The sequence below is a fragment of the Lingula anatina genome, chromosome 9 (genome assembly GCF_051362555.1).
Source record: "Lingula anatina isolate TDL-2025a chromosome 9, LinAna3.0, whole genome shotgun sequence".
Taxonomy (NCBI): Eukaryota; Metazoa; Brachiopoda; class Lingulata; order Lingulida; family Lingulidae; genus Lingula; species Lingula anatina.
The window spans coordinates 14,544,182-14,566,329 of record NC_141775.1 but is presented as its reverse complement, the minus strand read 5'-3'; the positions used below and the strand labels follow the sequence as shown (position 1 = coordinate 14,566,329).

The 22,148-nt window shown below is 39.3% G+C and overlaps 2 long non-coding RNA genes across 2 annotated transcripts; one reads left to right on the top strand and one right to left on the bottom strand.

Annotated features, from left to right (window-relative positions):
* Window positions 1-8,282: 8,282 nt before the first annotated feature.
* LOC147759958 (uncharacterized) lies at window positions 8,283-9,850 on the bottom strand. The gene is made up of 2 exons (XR_015331240.1): window positions 9,343-9,850; window positions 8,283-9,147 (listed from the first exon to the last, which is right to left on the bottom strand). It is a non-coding gene; the product is annotated as an uncharacterized LOC147759958 (long non-coding RNA).
* A 2,683-nt stretch (window positions 9,851-12,533) lies between these two features.
* LOC106171720 (uncharacterized) lies at window positions 12,534-21,454 on the top strand. The gene is made up of 3 exons (XR_001239343.2): window positions 12,534-12,681; window positions 12,933-13,029; window positions 20,276-21,454. It is a non-coding gene; the product is annotated as an uncharacterized LOC106171720 (long non-coding RNA).
* Window positions 21,455-22,148: the final 694 nt, after the last annotated feature.

The window sequence follows — 22,148 nt, the reverse complement described above, 5'->3', positions numbered from 1 at the left end:
GAATGAGCAACGATGATACACCTCTGTGAAACTTGAAACCACAAAATCCACGAATTAACCAACACACCACACACTTATTTAGCACCAACAATACGATACCTAGCACTAACATTCATCCGCTCTGGTAGTACTGCAAGACTAAAATCTCCCCATGTAAACATTATGCTTCGTGGACCACCCCATACTCCATTACCCCAGTCAGGAGGTGAAAACAACCTGCACGCACTTGACATATATCACTGCACTAAATTCTGATGAGGTGTTGACACGCTTTTGCAGTTGATACACCTTTAAAATATCAATACATTCGTATTCGTAAACCTCGTAACGTCAGACATAACCTTGTTCGCACTGGGAGGTGCATTTTAAAGTAAAAACTGGATGTCTTCACTTTGCGAGGTCTTATAAGACGTAAATTCTCTGCAGAGGCTTTTACTACCTATCGCAAGTTCTTCTGAACTGCTCCCCGCTTTAAAGCTGCCAATTTATCACCCAACCGTGTCGAGAGAGGAGGGAGGGGAGTCCATTTAGGTAACACTCTTACGTACATGCCAAGTCAAGTCAAGTCTCTTAAAATGGACCGGTCCAGTAAAAGGTACCGCTCTTCGGAAGACGACCTCAATTCAGACTCAAACGATAGCTCTAACCTGTTATCTCAGTTAACAATCTTTGGGAACTGCCACAGACAAAAAGTGCAACTCACATACATTTATCACATATTGCTTTTAAAAAATTAATACACTAATAAATCATATCATACAAATAAATTATGCTATATTCTGCCACGGAGCCGAAGGTGAGGAGAGCAGCCAATATGACCAATAGGCAGTCCTTCTACTCTCCACCAGGGGTCGGCTGGGGGATGGGGGTGTTTTATTATTTTTATTTCAAAGTTTCTCGCTATACAACACAAAAACTGGTGCAGAATTAGCCAGAAAAATATCTGTGACATTTTAATGAAAAATTCTCTGTGTGGCCCTGGTAGGAGTTACTACTGTCCTTTCAACAATACAAGCGAGACTCCAGCTGATTCTGATGCTGTCTCAACCATGATTGTGACGGATTCCATAAATATCACCCCATTGTGTTAGTGAAGACATAACGTGAGACGGGGAGGGGAGGGAGATAGCATGTACGCGTATTGAAATGATTAGAGTGTTTGAAGGGGAATGTGGTGGAGGGGGGGGGTGAGGGATTATAACGAGGATGGATGTAGGAGAGAGGAAGGGAGACACAAAAATATCTGTTCGTAACAACAGTTGCACTAACTCACGAGGAACAAATATTTCCAGGTTGTCCCCAACCAGGCCTACCCAACTACCAGACTCGGCACCTACAGATCCAGAATAAACCGGTATATCAGTCCACACTACCTGTTTTCAAGGTGTGTGTCAGATCGCATTACAGAGTATCAGCCACCACACCGATTTTGCCTGGTGCGCCATGTGATAGCGATGATCCTAAGCGGGGTTGGAAAGTAGTGCATCTCATCTAGATTCATGCGCTGCTGCAATTTCCCTGTTTATGGTAAAATTCTAACAATACCGCAATTTTTTAACATAAAATTTAGGTTCGAACATGGCTAGTGATGTTTTGTAAATAAGAACTTGCAAACTTATATATTAATTTAGAAAAGAAGACGTAATTTTGATAGCGGAAGCATATTCTGTCGGGGGTTAAATATTTTCATGGCTAGCGGGATGGACAAGATTCAGGGAGTCGTCTGTCGCCATGTTGTTGTATTCATACGACTCCTACTTGACGAAAACGAGGCGCGATACCCGGATGACTGGTAGACTTACAAAATTTGTGATGGGGTATGATACTCTGTAATGCGATCTGAAACACACCTTGAAAACGGGTAGTGTGGTCTGATATACCGGTTTATTCTGGATCCGTAGGTGCCGAGTCTGGTAGTTGGGTAGACCTGCCAACAGCATCTAAGAGACTTCTGGAAACTCACCTCAGCATACCTGAGGCAGTGTAAGTAGTAGTAGCAGTGCATGTAGTAGTAGGCCTACAAGATGAAGTAGTAGTGGTGAGAGTAGTAGTATAAGAGCAGTAGTATAGAAGGTAATATATTACTGGCATAGGTTGTATATAAGTAATACTCACTGCACGTGGCTGTGATGACAATACAATTAAATCTAGGAAACCAATCGATTGAGCAATGTGCAGATCTCGTTTCGTTACCCTTATAAAGGACAGAACCCCCCCCCCCGCACACACACACACACACACACAAAGACGCGCGCGCGCACAAACAGTTTTTGATAAAAATACAAATATATGAGACTGAAATTTCTCTCAGGTGCGCCCGCAAACATTTAGAAAATGCACACATAATTCCCGGACAAATATAGTTAAAATTTACTAAATATCCAGTCCTAGGTTTCATTTGTCGTATAAGATGTCCGTACGTTGTCCATGTATTGTCCATATGCCCCTACTTGTGTGGCGTCCGTTACTTTAACTTTAAAGTCATGTGGCAGAAATGTGTAGAACGTCCAAAGACACTTACAGTACAAAAATACGGAAAATTAATTTCTATTTCATGGTAAGGCGTCTGTGAAAAATGTAGCCTTGGCTTTAGCAGAACGCTCATAATGATAATCTCTCCAATGGCGACTTCCGAATTTAGTTCTAGATACTTGTGTGTAATTTAATATTGTCCATCTAAATGTTTCTACTTGTATTTGAATTAATCTGGTTTTCGATTTTATTAATGTCTCCCCCCTCTCTCGCACGCGTTTTTAATCTTTTTATCTTTTTTGCTAACCCAAAATGTTTTCTGTCACTGTGAAGACATTTTCAAATGAGCAATCTCAGTTGGGAAATGATCCAATGACTGCCCTCTACCAGGGCCGAAGTCATTATGCTGTGGACATTTTCTGCTTTTACAGTACAGAAATTAGTCATCTATTTAACCAGAGGCGTATCTTTGAATATCTACTGAAAATTCAATCTATGACCCTGGTAGAGGGTAGCCAGAGGCTGCGGTGTGTTGATTTTGATGCTGTCTCAACCATGATTGTGACGGACTCCACAAATATCAGCCAATTGCGTTAGTGAAGACTTAACGCGAGACGGAGAGGGGGGATGAAATGTTTAAAAAGAAATTACCTAATAATCCATTGAAAATGACAATATGATATTTAAATTTAACTAGCAAAGCGTCAGCGCTACGAAAGGAACTAAAACTAAAAAAGGTTACAAATGGAACCAAAAGTGCCGATAGGATGTACGTGGAGTCAAAGTTCGCTATTTTTAAACTACACAAACTGTCAGGGATTAATTTTCACATCAAGTATGTTTGCCGACTTGCTAGAAAATTGCACATTTTCATTTATGCACTAGGGCCTATTTGCCCGACTAACCAGAATATAGATCAGGAAACATAAAACAGAAGTGCCAGTGAATGCGATTTTGTGCTTTGCCGAACTGTCCCCATAGACAATGGGCTAAAAAAAGTAGTGCAGTTTTGAAGGACAGAATGATTATTTCATTTTTTAATTAAAAATGAATTTTTTGCGAAGTGGGATATTTGGGACTTCACAAAGAAATCTCAACAATATTTCAAAAATGTTCCAGTAACATTGAAAGTTAGGCTAACGACGTGAGTGTCACCTCTACCTGTGGTATGAAAAAAGCTGAATCCCCGACGAAAGCCACACAACGGAGACTGAAATATCGGAGCGCAAAAATTGACTTGTTTTAATTATTGATTAAAACAGGCTGTTAGTATGATAAAGTTGTAAAACAGCTGATGGATTTCTTGAAATATAGAAAGACTTGAATTGAAATATAATAAATTTCTTAATTGTCGTTTTTTTCTATATCATTTTGTACAGTCAAAGTATTTTATTGTAGCAAACTGCTACATGTAACAACACATTTCTAACCGAGGCGTTACCTTCCCAAGCATAAAAAGTAGGTGTGTGTGTTTGTGTGTGTGTGTGTGTGTCGGGGTGGGGGACGTATGTTGTCAATGTTGACAGGTTTGTAATGGTCCGGGAGAATAGAGGAAGTTGAGTTACAACAGTGATAATGCTACAGTATTTGACCTCAGAAACATTCTCAACATGATTGTGACGTTGTCCATGAATTCAATCACAATGTGCTAGTGAAGACGGGTACGTACGGATAAAATTTGGTCCCAAAATATTACACGTCCCTATACTCCCGTTACCGATAGATACATAAAGGAAAAACGGAAAAAAACGTCTTTTTAGATTTAAATACCGATAGATCCGATTTTTTACTGCTGTCCTATATATTTGCGTCCCTACAGATACAACGTCCTCATAAACCCACGTCCTTTAAATCCGCACACCTATAGATCCACGTATTTTTAGATCCAAATACCGATAGATCCATTACAGGTACACTATTGCTCAAAATAGTTGGTATACTACTCAGTACATAAAATGCACTTCTTTAAAGCGACAGTACACATATTAATCCTTCCAGCAATATATTATTCTACTAGATCGTTTTCACACAATACTCTGTGAAAGAACATAAAAAGAACAAAAATGTGTTCTATATTTCACAACGCTTACTGTTCTAGCGTCAGAACACTGTTTAAAGCGTTCTTAAAATGTAACATTCGAACACGTAAAAAGTGTTCTGAATTTACATGTAAATGTGTTCTAAACAAAACAAAACAAAAAAAAAAAATAAATAAATAAAAGAACAAAAATGTGTTCTATATTTCACAATGCTTAGTGTTCAGGTGCCAGAACACTGTTTAATGCGTTCTCAAAATGTTATATTTGCACACTTAAAATGTGTTCTGTTTCATGTTTACGACGCGTTCCCGAACTTTAGAGTGTAGACGCTAACGTACATGTATGTCTTGTTTGAACACCTAATAAATATATAAATACATTAATAAATGAATAAATAATAAATATCAGGTTGTGATTAAGTCAGATCACTAAGTGGGTCAGTATTTGCAGCCAGACTATCACTCGAAAGCCTCATACCTGTACCACAAGTTGATATGGGCCTTTTAGCCAATTACGATGTCAGATAGATGGATCTAGCGGTACCTGGATCTAAAGATACGTGGTTTTATAGGAATCTGTTGGTGGATCTATCGGAACGTAAATTTAACGAGACGTAAATCTATTGAGACGTGTATGTATAGAGACGTATCTATCGGGACGAATATTTTATTGGGACGTTTATCTATATGGCGGACCCCGTGAAGACAGCGATAAATGATAGAGGGCGCTGATATGATAATTTTTTTTTCTTATAATTTTTTCTAAGTCTGACTCTCATAATAATTTTTTTTACTCGGAACTTTTTGTACAGAATTCACTTCTTGCAAAAGTGTCCACATATCATGAATTTCATTTATATAAAAAGAGAGTACTATGTAACAGTGGTAACCGTACTTGAGGCCCCATCAGGCGATGCTTTTTTTCCCTTGGAATTCACGTCGAGATGTTGTCCAGGATCGAGAAGCTATCTGTGTCTATGAAGCTAATTCTTTGTAAATTTTTACCTATATCTAGTAACATGCTTTATATAATGATCATGGGCCTATTTGATCAATAATTTCATCAAGCTTCATATTACGCAAAGTAATGAATTTAAATTCTCTTACCTGTTTTCGAGGACCATCTCTGTGAAAATAGATTTTAAAATCTCTTAAACAAAATTACTTCTGGTGCAAAAATCGTTTATTTCGACTCACCGCTTAAGTAAAACTTTTTAACGTCCGACACTTTCTAAGCATTGCAGGCTACGGTCACTTTACAAGAGTAAGTGGCCAATATTTTTACCTCGTGGTTATGCTTTTTCATAAATTGACGGGGGGGGGGGGAGGGGGGGGGCAACTTACCCCGGGGTCCAACTAGCCCCAGTTTCCCCTACTGCGGGACGCAGAAAGGTCGCCGTCCAGTGTAAAGGGGGCTTTAGTGAAACGGCATATTAGTTATATCATATTCACAGAATGGAGTTTTAAAAGTCTATCTAAGGAAATGTGCATTTACTTACATGTTAAATGTTGTGTAGGGAAGGGGATAGATATCTTTCAGCTTTATTTCCAGTAAATGCGATGAAAGATATTGATTTTCCCTTCTCATTTTAATAAGCAGAATAAACAAATGCCTCTAACAAAAATGCCTTAATTAATACCGTTCTCTAGCGCGATGTTTCCTACGTAAGGACTCTGAAAATAAATCTCCAGATTTATTTTCAGTTTATTTTCCATGAAAGTTTTAGGTGTCTTATTGACTCATGATATATAAAACTAAAATAAAGCACTGGACATTAAAATATTTATGAATTAGGCCTAAAAGTGGAATTAATATTTGATACTGCAGAGAGACAAAAAAGAAAAAAAAACTACTTAAAACTGTTTACTGTCCTCAAAAGTCAGCAGTCTACTATTGCTGGGTAAGAATTTAAAAAGAGAACTTGCTGGATAGGTGGGATCCCCATAATTTGTTTCCTTGTTTTCTACATTCTGCCTTGCAAGATATCATTGAGAGAGATCTCTCTCAATTATTTTACTGGTGGCGCTAAAAACATTGTGAAGTTTTTCTGTTCTTTCACTGTAGCCACCAGACGCTAATTAAAATGCATTAAAATGCTTTCAATATTACATGTATAAAAGTTAATTAAAATGGGGTCATTATTTGTAAACGTTACAAGTTATCTTAAAATGTACAGTCATTGTCTGTTTTTTTAACTGTGATTTGTAAATTAATGATTTTGTTTTCCATCAACAGTGATCACTCCTCCATATGATACCCTCAATTAAGAAAAAAAAAAAAAAAAAAAAAAACTCATTTGATTACATAGGACAGTCCCTATACCAAACACCTCCAGCTGGCAGATTATCTGAAAATAAATTTCATTTATTATGTCGGTATTATCATTTCTTTTTCAGACTGGTTCCTTGCAACACAATAAATGATATGACTAGTAAGGTATATAATGATGGGCTTGTGTGGGACATCTTTTCTTCCAGGTATGCCTGTCTCTACAGTCTATTACTCTGCTGTTAGTAAATTTCATATGAAACAATACTGCCCCAATTCCAGCGATATTTTTTAAAATTTCTGTGTTTATCATATCAGACTTTGGGAATAATATCTCTGTACTTAACTGTTGCACAATTTGTGTATTGGGCTTTGTGTCAAAGGTTATACAATCTTAAATATCTGCCTTGTGAAAGGAGGGACTCCTGGGTGTCCTTAGTAATTTTCCCCATATTTTATTCTCTGATGGTTTTCTCTGAATTGTTTACCTGTTACTGATAACAGTTAGTGTGAGGTGTAGCCTTTTGAGTGACAGATTTGTGTTCAAAATTATTACAGTTGAAAATGGAATTGATATGTGCATTTATTAGTTAAGCCATTTTTCTGAATATTTTTTTCTCTTTGAATCTTCTTTTATAAAGTTATTTTCTTTTATGTATAAAGCAAGCATGACTTTGATTTAGTTACATTTTTGAAAGATTACACTTGTACTAGCCATTTTACATTGTATACCTGATGTGTATTTATTCTTCTCCAAATTGTTCATTATGTTTAAACTTAGACATCTACAACTGTGGTCCCTAATTTACTGCAGCATTATCTTTTCAAGTAAAAGTATGTATTATAGCTAGTGTTTGTATGTGTATGTTTCATGAGTGCATTAAAGGAGTTCATAATAATGTATAGACATTTCTGTCAGGGCTCTGTCTTCAGTGCTGTTAACATCTAGCACACTTATTGTAATAAAACTTCCTGTCATGACAATAACCAAGTGTTCGGTTTGTTTTTGTTTCAGTGAAAGCAGAGTGACATAATTTGGACATTTCTATTTTAGTTGAGTGATGTAAAGATTTAAAATTGGAGGAAGGTAATTTTCTACTTTAAGGGACAGTTCATAAAAATAAAAAGATTATTTGAAAGTCACAAATGGATATAGTAATAAATGAAAAAAAGTTTGGATGAAAGTCAAAGTTTTTCAACTATAATCAAAATTCATTTATGTTATACAGGCCAAATTATTTGTTTAGGCCCATATTTAAGGATGTGGGTTTGAAAAAATTGCCCTTTTTGCTAGAAAGGGTCCAAAACCTATCATGGTACCATTACTGTGACGTATCCTAACTTGGATCAACTAAACAAGTAAAGAAAATCCACTTTTTTGGATAACGACAACCCCCCTTCAGCATCCCACCCTTCAACATTGCTGGCTACTTATTAATTTTAAAATCACCTTTTTAGCAAAATTTTCTCTTTTATTTAGAAAAGAAAGAAAGACAAAACCCATTTAATAACATATAATCAATATTTTATTGTACCAGTAAAATAAAAGTATTTTAAGAAAATGATATTCTGAAGTGTTCAAACTGGATGCCACAGAGCTAATAATAGATGTGATGAAAATATTAAAATATAATTCAGTTAAAATGTATTAGCTGTAAAAAGATGTTGACAGTAACTCTACAACCACTAGCTCCTAACTACTATCACATAATTACTGCTTTCATGAACAGTTTTACCAGCTGTTTGACTAAGTTTTTCTCCAAAACTCTTTTAAAGTTAACTTTGTTATGATGTCATTAAAGCAAGGAAACAAAAAAAGAACTTTCTTGTGACCGTATAATTAATCTGTTCTTTTATAAATACTGTACTGTAATTTTTTTCATTTCTAAATGTCTGAAATGGTGAGATTTAATAATGAATGATGATAATAATAACCATTTCTGTTCTTGGCCTGCATCTGAAGCAAGATGTGAAAAGATTTAACATCTTCCTCCACCTTGATTGGCAGCAGTCCTTGGGAGCTGAAATATATGACACAGTATTACTTACTAATATGCAATAATAAATTACCTTCAATAAGCAGTCAATGCATCTTATTTCACATATGAAACTGCATCAAAATATTTACCATTGTTTAGAGTTAACAAATTTGCCAAGTATCATTTTAAACTCGCAAAAAGCACAAACTGTGTTGGCACAACACAAGGAGTGTGTATGCTCGTGTGTGTGTGTGTGTGTGTGTGTGTGTGTGTACATTCACAGTCACATTCCATCAGTGTAATAAATAGATCCCTATTCTATTGCCCCTGCTGCCTTAACCTCTCTCCTTCATGTCTGAGTGTCACAGCTGTTGTGTCTTTAACATCATCTGAAGAAAAAAAAGAAGCCATACTTGTCCACAATAAGGATATCACATACATGTATTCTAAGATATACATTCAATAAAAATAGATAACAGTGAATTAACTCAGTGATTGTGCAAGAGAATCAGCTTATTGTGTGGGTACATTTTTAAAGTGTGTTATAAATGAATGCCTGTTAAATTTGATGTATACCATCTTACCTCTTTCTTTAATGCTCTCAGCATCTGACACACTCTTTCTGTCTTTTATGTCGCCTGAAGACAAACATGTGGAATAGAAACTATCTGTGTACTAATAGGATTTGGGCAAAAATACAGAATTGCATGAGTGAAAATTCATTCAAAGACTATTCATTAGAAAAATTGATTATTTTCATGAAGACCAGATTTAGTATTTTAAAGACCAGCTTGCTTGAGCAACATTGTGCACATGTAGTACGTGTACATGTTAGTGTGTGTGCATGAATGTGCATGTTTAATATATGTATAAAATCATAACTGAATCTTGGCTCCATTCAACCAGAATCATGGGGAGGCATGTGAGAGGCGGAGATATATTAAAGGGACCAAAACTCGCACCCTGAAAATCAACAGCTACAAGGACCAAAACTCGCACCCTGAGAGTCAACAGCTACAAGGACCAAGACTTGCATCCTGAGAGTCAACAGCTACAAGGACCAAGATGTGACTTGCACCCTAAAAATTCATAATTCCAACTTGTTTTATTTTTTGATAAGTAGATTTTGTCTGTAAACAACATATGTATAAAAACTTGCACATTAGAAATAAAACAATGCATGAAACATTTAACTAACAACTAAAACATTTAGTTGCATCAGGCCCGTAGCCAGGGGGGTTCGGGGGGTTCGAAAGAACCCCCATTTTTGCTGGAAAAAGGTCCACTCTGGGTAAAATTTGACCTAGGTACATAGGGATTATATGGTTAAAGGTCCACTTTTTCAGAAAAAAGACCCCCCCCCCCTTTGAAACTGCTGGCTACAGGCCTGTGCATATACCTCTTACACTAAAATGATAACAAACTGCATTTCTATATACTGATAAGCAATAACTATTAATATTAGCAAGAGCACAGCTCAAGAACATATTTTTCATCCCTTAGAAGTATTGCAGAGGTTGTGATGGTGTTCATTGCTACACAGCATTTAGAAATGATGAAGCTTTTGTTATGATAATTGTAGGTTAAGACATGGCAACAGGAATAATCCTGGTCCTATTCATTCTATTCAAGCCTAGAAGAAATTAATTAAGTTTTCAACAGAATATCTCTAAAAATATCTAACTATTTATCGCACGCTCACACACATACACATTGAAATTAATAATAATTAATTGCAATATTTGTAATAGGTAAACTTAAACAGCACCATTTACAATCAATCTTTACCTTAAACTGCACTATTTATACTTAATTCATGACAGTATTGATAAACAAAGTTTATCTGGAATTGAACTTTGGGCAAAGTTGAACACCCATCATCAATTAAAAACCCAATTTGAATCAAGGCCTGAAAATGTTAGAAAACACATGCAAGTCAGGGCACCACAAATTGTGGTGTACCCACTATCATGCCCTAATCATTGAAGGTCCTGCTTCATTTAATGGACAATAATTAAAAATTTAAAAAGATGAGTTTTACAGACGATCTACATCTTCCCATTAAATAGTAATTTCAATATGAAAAAGTTGTGATTTTTACAAATATTGTATTCAGTATTTTCAAAGTCATAATTTCTAAAAATCAGATCATTCCTATGGTATGGTACAAACAAAATTATAAACATCCTACTATACAATTATATTCTATGCAGTAAAAGCACCACAAACGCTATAAAGAATAAATATTGTACTTATGGAATGATGTATCTGAATGTTTGATAATTTTTCCCTTCAAAAAGATTGAGTGTTTACTATATGTTCTTTATTTTTGTGGAACAACTGTAATTTCCTTTTAAAGGCACAAACTTAGAAGTGATGCATTTGCAGGTGTGTGTGTGTGTGTGTGTGTGTGTGTGTGTGTGTATGTGTGTGAGAGAGAGACAGAGAGAGAGAGAGCAATGAATTATGCATAAACATTGACTGAAGAAGAGAGAGAAAGGGAGAGAGAAAAATTAATCATATTTAAGCACCGACTGACAGACCTCCACAGAATTACGACCTGTAGATTTCTGGAACATGAAGTGCAGGTCCTCCGGACCTTCAGTACCTCCAAAGTTTTCCCAATGTTTAAATTTGCAATAAAAAAATGGAAAATAAGGGTATGATAACAAAACACACGTGCTGCCATATCCTCAAGAGCATTAAGATTGGTTCCCTAATCCAGACTAAAAACCAAAGTTTTGCTGACAAATCCAGTGGGTTAACAAAAACAATTCCGTAATGGTGAAAACCAACTGTCCCTTAAATGATTATTTGCCTATCACTTATTGACAAGACATGCAAACACACATATTATTCATCTGTGTTATATTGCCATTTTATGACATGATTCCACCCAAAACGCCAAACCAATGGTACAATAAAACTTATTTTGGCTTTATGTTTTTTTCTGAAAATTAACACAATACATTTGCACACCCCCCACACCCTGGGCAAAAAAGTAAACATGTTTAAAGCTAAAATTTAAGATTCATATATTTTAAAACATGCCTATGGTTAGTTTACAATACTGTATCTTTCACAACTACTAGTTTCAATGCCTCCCCTCCCCCTCCCCCCCCCCCCCCCCCCCCCCCCACCCGCCTTGCAAACAACTACTGGTACACCACCATATGCACATACAATGTACGTACAGCATATGTGTATACAGGACGGGTGACAATGTCATTCCGCAAACCACTTCAACTTACTCACAATAAAACATGAAGAAATTACATAAAAAGCCAAGTAACAAATATTTAACTTACATTGTGACATTCATTCCACACATGACACCAGAACGCTACTGCCATCACTCAATTGACAAAATTATCATTACCAGTGAATATAAAGCTTGTTGGAAATGTTGAAAATCTACAAGTTACAGGCCATCGCACATTTTAAAAAACTTACATGTTCAAAAATGAATGCCAAATTATGATAAAACAGGAACAGATAAAGAAAAAACCCATTAAGCTACCTTTGGTACAATTCAAAAGTCTATGTTTACAATTACGTTGTGTGTGCCGCCATTTTATCTTAGGAGAATATTCAGTGAAATTGATACAAGGATATTCTTATGCTGTATAAAATGTTACACAATTATATACTGTATCGTCTCGTAAAGTTTATTAGTATAAAACTCAAAAGGCAATTGTATAAACACCTCTACATCTTACTGGTCTCTGTGCCTTTCTCTCCCGCCATTTTCTCTTGGAGCTGTAGCCCCCTTTTTGAAAACGAGGCCAAAACTAATAATTTCCTAAATAACCGCCATCAGACGAGCCGTCTGCTCCCACAGGGTATATGAACATTATTATGTAATTCAGGTGAGAGGTGTTCAGAAAGAGGTCTGTAGAAGATGGAGGAGACAGATATTCAGGGTACGTTGCTATATTTTCCACATGTCAGCCAAAAATTAAGCACAAAAAATGACATCAACTAACAAGTTGCATTTGCCTTCCATACATGATATAAGATAACGTTGCGTATTTTGTGTTGACGACGTTGGCCCAAATGATGCAGTTCGCGGTTTAGTCCTTATGACCGTAGAAACATTGTACAAACGTCAAATACACTCTCCATTAGAAGTCAAAAATCAACTATAAGTTTTAATAATTTTCTGTTATTTTAGAGAGGAAACGCATTTGCCAATGAGGAAGTGATGGGCTTATTTTAGCTGCCAAAAGGTCTGAACTAAACATCCGTCTTCAACAGTTCAAAACTATTGGGTAGGTATCTACAATGTACATTCATTTTATGGGCTTTGTTTTATGGGAGAGGACAACGACTTTTTCAAAGTATGAAAATGTCCTGTTCATTTAAAGAAATTTAAACATACAAATGCGTATTAAGCAATAAAATATTGTAATATGTCAGTGCATTCCTGGAAACGATAGACTCAGGCTGTGTTATTTCCTCGTATTTGGCCACATATTCATGCAGAGAATGAACCAACCGTTTGACTGAGGGGTTATAGGTGCTTTAACAGAAAACAGCAAAATGGTAACTTACCAAAAAAACGGATATTACTTATTTTCATTGTGCATTCTGGCATTTTTTACTAATTAAACCTTAAAATTGTATATGCAATTGTCATTGTAATATTGGTTGCTATGGCAACAGTGACATGGTATTTGTTTACTTTAAATTCATAAATTAGAGTACCAAGAGTGTTTCCATCTTCATATTCAGTTAAAAAATTCATGATAATGTGTAAAAAAATTATTCAAACTGTTACCTTAGCAACAGCTATCATAATGTCGATTTCCATTGCAACAGATCCATTCCTTAGAAGCCATTATTTTTGTTTTTAGTGATGGCACATTTTTTAGAATCATTTCCATCCAAGTCTCCGCTGTCCTCTTATCAGATTCTTCTTGGCATACTTTAACTTTCCAGAAAATTTTAATGGATATTTTACTCCATTCAAAAGTTATGCCAATTTTGTTTAATTGATTAGGCAATTAGTTGACCCTTTTGGCTGCAACTGTTACGTATGCTTGCATACCAGTCTTATTCAAAATTTTGTGGGCGACTAGTTAGCATTCTTTTAAATGTAATAACTTATGATTGGCCTGCTTAATTTTCAAAAAATAAAATGTTTTGGAAGGCTGATGAATTTCTTTATCAGATCATTTTGGCTGATATTTATGTTTTCTAAAAAGTTGTTTTCTGGTAATAATCTGTTAAGAGATTGTTACAGAGGCATAAACAGCCCCCTTGTTGGCAAGCATTGTTAAGTCCTCTACTGAAGAAAATGTGGTGCTTGAAGAAAATATGTTCATATTATTTTAAAGTTGAATAGAATTTTATATATAAATGCCAAAATAAGATGTTGTAATGATCTACATATTGCTTTATCATATATATATATATATATATATATATATATATATAATTGTATTTTAATGTGATTTTCTTCTTTTAATTTCAGGCACTCCAAACTACTGCGTTTCCGGGAAATAGGATATATGCTCCATGAGAGATCTAGGCTTCATATCCAGACTGCCATTTTGCTGGCAGACTTAGTTGTCCAGGCAGAGTTCTGGCAGATTGGGTTGTCCTACCATTCTGATGGCAGACTCGGTTGTCCTGCTAGAGTTCTGGCAGATTCGGCTGTCCTGTCATTCTGATGGCAGGTTCGGCTGACCTGCCACGAAACTGGCAATCTAGATTGTCCTGCCATGTTCTGGCAGTCTCGGTTGTCCTGCCATGTTCTGGCAGTCTAGGTTGTCTTGCCATAATGCTGGCAGCCTTGGTTGTCCTGCCAGAGTTCTGGCAGATTCGGCTGTCCTGTCATTCTGATGGCAGGTTCGGCTGACCTGCCACGAAACTGGCAGTCTAGATTGTCCTGCCATGTTCTGGCAGTCTCGGTTGTCCTGCCATGTTCTGGCAGTCTAGGTTGTCTTGCCATAATGCTGGCAGCCTTGGTTGTCCTGCCAGAGTTCTGGCAGATTCGGCTGTCCTGTCATTCTGATGGCAGGTTCGGCTGACCTGCCACGAAACTGGCAGTCTAGATTGTCCTGCCATGTTCTGGCAGTCTAGGTTGTCTTGCCATAATGCTGGCAGCCTTGGTTGTCCTGCCAGAGTTCTGGCAGATTCGGCTGTCCTGTCATTCTGATGGCAGGTTCGGCTGACCTGCCACGAAACTGGCAGTCTAGATTGTCCTGCCATGTTCTGGCAGTCTTGGTTGTCCTGCCATGTTCTGGCAGTCTAGGTTGTCTTGCCATAATGCTGGCAGCCTTGGTTGTCCTGCCAGAGTTCTGGCAGATTCGGCTGTCCTGTCATTCTGATGGCAGGTTCGGCTGACCTGCCACGAAACTGGCAGTCTAGATTGTCCTGCCATGTTCTGGCAGTCTCGGTTATCCTGCCATGTTCTGGCAGTCTAGGTTGTCTTGCCATAATGCTGGCAGCCTTGGTTGTCCTGTCAGAGTTCTGGCAGATTCGGCTGTCCTGTCATTCTGATGGCAGGTTCGGCTGACCTGCCATGAAACTGGCAGTCTAGATTGTCCTGCCATGTTCTGGCAGTCTCGGTTGTCCTGTCATGTTCTGGCAGTCTAGGTTGTCTTGCCATAATGCTGGCAGCCTTGGTTGTCCTGTCAGAGTTCTGGCAGATTCGGCTGTCCTGTCATTCTGATGGCAGGTTCGGCTGACCTGCCATGAAACTGGCAGTCTAGATTGTCCTGCCATGTTCTGGCAGTCTCGGTTGTCCTGTCATGTTCTGGCAGTCTAGGTTGTCTTGCCATAATGCTGGCAGCCTTGGTTGTCCTGTCAGAGTTCTGGCAGATTCGGCTGTCCTGTCATTCTGATGGCAGGTTCGGCTGACCTGCCATGAAACTGGCAGTCTAGATTGTCCTGCCATGTTCTGGCAGTCTCGGTTGTCCTGCCATGTTCTGGCAGTCTAGGTTGTCTTGCCATGATGCTGGCAGCCTTGGTTGTCCTGCCAGAGTTCTGGCAGATTCGGCTGTCCTGTCATTCTGATGGCAGGTTCGGCTGACCTGCCATGAAACTGGCAGTCTAGATTGTCCTGCCATGTTCTGGCAGTCTCGGTTGTCCTGCCATGTTCTGGCAGTCTAGGTTGTCTTGCCATGATGCTGGCAGCCTTGGTTGTCCTGCCAGAGTTCTGGCAGATTCGGCTGTCCTGTCATTCTGATGGCAGGTTCGGCTGACCTGCCATGAAACTGGCAGTCTAGATTGTCCTGCCATGTTCTGGCAGTCTCGGTTGTCCTGCCATGTTCTGGCAGTCTAGGTTGTCTTGCCATGATGCTGGCAGCCTTGGTTGTCCTGCCAGAGTTCTGGCAGATTCGGCTGTCCTGTCATTCTGATGGCAGGTTCGGCTGACCTGCCATGAAACTGGCAGTCTAGATTGTCCTGCCATGTTCTGGCAGTCTCGGTTGTCCTGCCATGTTCTGGCAGTCTAGGTTGTCTTGCCATAATGCTGGCAGCCTTGGTTGTCCTGTCAGAGTTCTGGCAGATTCGGCTGTCCTGTCATTCTGATGGCAGGTTCGGCTGACCTGCCATGAAACTGGCAGTCTAGATTGTCCTGCCATGTTCTGGCAGTCTCGGTTGTCCTGCCATGTTCTGGCAGTCTAGGTTGTCTTGCCATGATGCTGGCAGCCTTGGTTGTCCTGCCAGAGTTCTGGCAGATTCGGCTGTCCTGTCATTCTGATGGCAGGTTCGGCTGACCTGCCATGAAACTGGCAGTCTAGATTGTCCTGCCATGTTCTGGCAGTCTCGGTAGTCCTGCCATGTTCTGGCAGTCTAGGTTGTCTTGCCATGATGCTGGCAGCCTTCGTTGTCCTGCCAGAGTTCTGGCAGGTTCGGCTGTCCTGTCATTCTGATGGCAAGTTCGGCTGACCTGCCATGAAGCTGGCAGTCTAGATTGTCCTGCCATGTTCTGGCAGTCTGGGTTGCCCTTCCATGTTCTGGCAGTTTTAATTGCCCTGCCATGTTTTGGCAGTCTTGATTGTCCTGCCAAGGTGCTGGCAGTTAAGGTCATCCTGCCATGAAACTGGCAGTCCCAGTCATTCTACACTGGCAGTCCTGGTTGTCCTGCCATGACATTGCCAGTCCTGGTTGTCCTGCCATGACATTGGCAGTCTCGGTTGTCCTGCCATGACATTGGCAGTCTCGGTTGTCCTGCCATGACATTGGCAGTCTCGGATGTCCTGCCATGACATTGGCAGTCCTGGTTGTCCTGCCATGACATTGGCAGTCTCGGATGTCCTGCCATGACATTGGCAGTCTCGGTTGTCCTGCCATGACATTGGCAGTCCTGGTTGTCCTGCCATGACATTGGCAGTCCTGGTTGTCCTGCCATGACATTGGCAGTCTCGGTTGTCCTGCCATGACATTGGCAGTCTCGGTTGTCCTGCCATGACATTGGCAGTCTCGGTTGTCCTGCCATGACATTGGCAGTCCTGGTTGTCCTGCCATGACATTGGCAGTCTCGGTTGTCCTGCCATGACATTGGCAGTCTCGGTTGTCCTGCCATGACATTGGCAGTCTCGGTTGTCCTGCCATGACATTGGCAGTCTCGGTTGTCCTGCCATGACATTGGCAGTCCTGGTTGTCCTGCCATGACATTGGCAGTCTCGGTTGTCCTGCCATGACATTGGCAGTCTCGGTCGTCCTGCCATGACATTGGCAGTCCCGGTCGTCCTGCCATGACATTGGCAGTCCCGGTCGTCCTGCCATGACACTGGCAGTCCCGGTCGTCCTGCCATGACATTGGCAGTCTGGGTTGTCCTGCCATGTTCTGGCAGTCTGGGTTGTCCTGCCATGTTCTGGCAGTCTGGGTTGTCCTGCCATGTTCTGGCAGTCTCGATGGTCCTGCCATGTTCTGGCAGTCTCGATGGTCCTGCCATGTTCTGGCAGTCTGGGTTGTCCTGCCATGTTCTGGCAGTCTCGATGTTTCTGCCATGTTCTGGCAGTCTGGGTTGTCCTGCCATGTTCTGGCAGTCTCGATGGTCCTGCCATGTTCTGGCAGTCTCGATGGTCCTGCCATGTTCTGGCAGTCTGGGTTGTTCTGCCATGTTCTGGCAGTCTCGATGGTCCTGCCATGTTCTGGCAATCTGGGTTTTCCTGCCATGTTCTCGGAGACATTTAATAATTCATGGACGATGTCAATAATTTCAAGTCATAACTTTTATGGTATTCTCTATAATACATTGTGTCAGTTTTGAAGAGGCTTGGTAAGGCTTGTTTACCTGTCGCATTAAGAAGCCAGTGATAAGAATTGCATGAAGCCATTGGCTGGAGTACGTACTAAAAGTGTGTAATATTCAATAGAGAATGAGAATGTACCTGAGCAGGCAACGAGTTCACATCAAACGATTGAAACTGGTCATTTTTTGTCAGTGTGGATAAATTACGTTTATATCTAAATTTGCGCGGTTCCGGACAGGCTGCCCTGCCATGATGCTATGTTAGGTCCAATCTTATTGTCATTATTATACATGTTAGCTGTAGAAGATAACATACTGAAACATGTTCTGAACACATACTTTTTGCAGATGACACTCGTTTGTATTAGATGCAAGAGCAACCAGTCTGCAACAATCACTCCTATGGAGGTTTGTCTTGGGGAGTTTTTCGAGAATGGATGAAAGTGAACATGTTGGCTTTGAATGATGCTAATACTGAGTTGATATGGTTTGTATCAAGGTTCAAGGCAAATAGGAAAAATGCAGCAAATGCCAACATTGCATAGGAGATGTTCTTATGTTCTTGCAGAGTTTTATAAAACCATCTAGTTCTGTAAAAGATCTGGGAGTTACCCTCAATGAAAATGGAACTGTGGGGAAGCATGTATCTGAAGTGTGAAAATCGGCATCTTATGCACTATGGCGCATTGGAAAAGTTAGGAAAGTGTTAAATGACAAATCCACTGAAAAATTAGAAAATGCATTTAAATCATCAAGATAAGATTACTGCAATGGTCTACTCTTGGGTATATGTGACTATCAGATTAAAATAATTACAAGTTATTCAAAACTCAGCTGCAAGACTGGTTTTTTCAAATAAAGTGCAATAGTACACACCCTATCACTCCCATTGTGAAAGATTACACTGGCTGCCAGTGAAATAGAGGATTGATTATACAGATCTGGTATTATTTTAAGGTGATCCATACACAAAGTCCAATCCATTTTTCCAAACCTCTGTTTTAACTCACCAAGGCTCTCCACAAGTTTTTATTCTGAGAATGACCTTATTTTAGAAGATTGTTTTAGAGAAGTGGTCTCTCAAAAGTTATGGTGAAGTTGATGCTGGCAGTCTCAGTTGTCCTTCAATGTTCTGGCAGTCTGGGTTAACCTGCCATGATGCTGGCAGTCTCAGTTGTCCTGCCATGATGCTGGAAGTGTTGAATGTCCTGCTGTGAAGCTGGCAGTCTTGGTTGTCCTTCCTTGTTCTGGAAGTCTCAGTTGTCCTGCCATGATGCTGGCAGTCTCGCTTGGCTTGCCATGTTCTGGCAGTTTTCAGTGGTCCTGCCTTGATGCTGTGTTAGGTCCAATCCTGTTTTCATTATACATGTTACCTGTAGAAGATATACTTAAACATGGTCTGAACACTGTCATTTTTGCAGATGATACAAGTCTATATTACATGCAAGAGCAACCAGTCTGCAACAATCACTTCTATGGAAGCTTGTCTTGCAGAAATTCGAGAATGGATGAAAGTGAACATGTTGGCTTTAAATGATACTAAAGCCAAGTTGATATGGTTTACATCAAGGTTCAAAGCAAATAGGAAAAATGCACAAATGCCAACATTGCATAGGAGATGTTCTTATAAAACCATCTAATTCTGTAAAAGATCTGGGAGTTACCCTCAATGAAAATGGCACTGTGGGGAAGCATGTATCTGAAATGTGAAAATCAGCATCTTATAGGCACTATGGCGCATTGGAAAAGTAAGGAAAGTGCTAAATAACAGAACCACTGAAAAATTAGTAAATCATCAAGGTAAGATTACTGCAAGTATCCTCTTTAGTACATGTGACTATAGTAGTTATTCAAAACTCAGCTGCAAGACTAGTTTGTCAAATAAAGTGCAATAGTGCACACCATATCACTCCCATTCTGAAAGGATTACACTGGCTGCCAGTGAATCCATGAAGCTAGCATTCTCGGTTATCCCGCCATGTTCTGCAAGTTTCAGTTGTCCTGCCATGATACTGTCAGTCTCACTTGTCTTGCCATGTTTTGGCAGTCTAGGTTGTCCTGCCATGATGCTTGCAGTCTCGGTTGTCCTGCCATGAGGCTTGCAGTCTTGGTTATCCTGCGATGCTCAAATTAGAAAACCAGCTCTATAGGATTATCTTTTTTCCATTAAATGTATAGTATTTTTAAAATATTTTAATTTTTCTTATTCTGGCATTTTCAAAGTGTTAACTTGAACTCTCATGGGCCTGAACTTTTTGCTTGTTTCACATTTTATTAAAATCAGTTTTATCTGTTGTGCATTTTTCAGGGAGTGGTCACAAGGCAGCAAGAGAACTGGTATAGACCTGTCATTCAGGATTAATTAGTGATTCATGTCATCCAGTGATTCATGTGTAGATGTCTTACACCTGTAGCAGAGTACCCCAGTGCATCTACCACCGCCCTTGGCACTGCAGACAGCAAACTGATGAATTCACCCCTCCCCCAAGCAGCCACCTTTGCCCCTGTTCTCATTTGGACTCCATATGTTGTGATCTAGCCAATGTGATCCCAGTCTACCTGACAGCAGCTCCAGCCAGCTAGCCAGCAAACAAAGCCACGTGTTATCCTTTCCACCTTACTTATCTGCAGGCAATTCATCAATAGAGAGTGCAGTGAAAAAATTACAAATGGTTTAAAATTAACGTTTAATACATAGTATGCATTTTCAACGGAGAACAAAATTATTAAAGGCATTTCTTTATCTGCATCATACATGGTACCAGACAGTACCAGAAACGATATACCTCAATTCCTGTTTATATTCCTTCAATGAAATTTGAAATTGAGATTATGTATTTGTAAAAACACATCAACTTATTAGCACTTGGTACGGTAGTTTTCATGCAGCCTGCTTTTGGATTGAAGTAAAATTTTTCCTCATGTACTCTTAAATATGAATCTGTACTTAAGTGTGAAGCCGTGTACCTGAAGCTGAGTGATTTTGATGGCCACAGTGTACAGCTCTTCATATCTTTTGTGATCTTATGTGGGCAGTTCGCCTCTATGACATGAACAATGAACAGTTCACTTAATGATGTGATACTCATATAGACCAATATATTTCTTGATCATAAAGTTTGTTTATTGTTTATATTGCATAATTCAGTCTTTTACAAAACCTTTCCTTTTTTTTTACTTGCAGTAATGAATAAACTTAGAATAGTTATCATTGAAAGGAACATGTTGATGGTTGTTTTCTTTGTCATTTCCTGGGTAAAGTAAGTAAAGGCAACGTGCACTATTTAACATACATTGGTACTGTAGTGAATATGTAGGTGGCATCTTATTCAAATTGATTGATTTTTATACCATTTAGGTGCAGTCTTCTGTTGAGCATTTTTGTAATTTGAGTGTTTAGAAACACTGTTCTGTTGAATTTTAGTTTATTTCTCTTGAACAACCTCGAAACAGTGAAGGGAAACATGGAAGGAAGCAGTTGTTGGAAGTATTTGTACCACCAGCGTTAGCGCTGGCGGTACACATGGTTTCGGTCTCGTCCGGATCGTTCCGCCGGCTCCGCCGGACGGCTACCGTTACCGCTTCTCCTCCTAGACGGTAAGGCCCCCCATACCCATCTCATGGATTTAGGTCACCTATAATCTCAACTCGTTCCACGTAAAATTTGGGCTTTGTCGGTATTGGGGTCTGGGTGTGGCACTCATTGCAATGCACCCTTGTCCAAAAATGGCAAAATTAAATGCTAATTATCTACCCTACGGAAGGAGTTACGGGAAAAATTTCTACAGACGGCTTTCCAAAAGTCATATGTGTAGATTTCAAATATACCCTCGGATTTGACCTTTGACCTTTACTTCAAGGTCAAATGGGCCAAAATTTTCAAAAAAATGAAATTTTTTACGAAAAAAAAATTTTTTGCCCTGTTATTCAGACACCACACAGACTTAACCAATAATATTATTGGAAAGTGTTACCCTTCAGGTCATCTTTCATCTCCGTGAATTTGGGGTCAATCGGTGCATTTTCACAGGAGTAGCGGCCATAAGATACCGAAACTGAAAACTGTCTCTAATTCGGGAACCGTTAATGCTAGAGACCCATTCTTTTTTGCATTTTGTAGAGCATGTAAAGCCCAACACTGGAGGTGGTCTCGGTTTTTTTGTATTCCATACGGTTTTCGA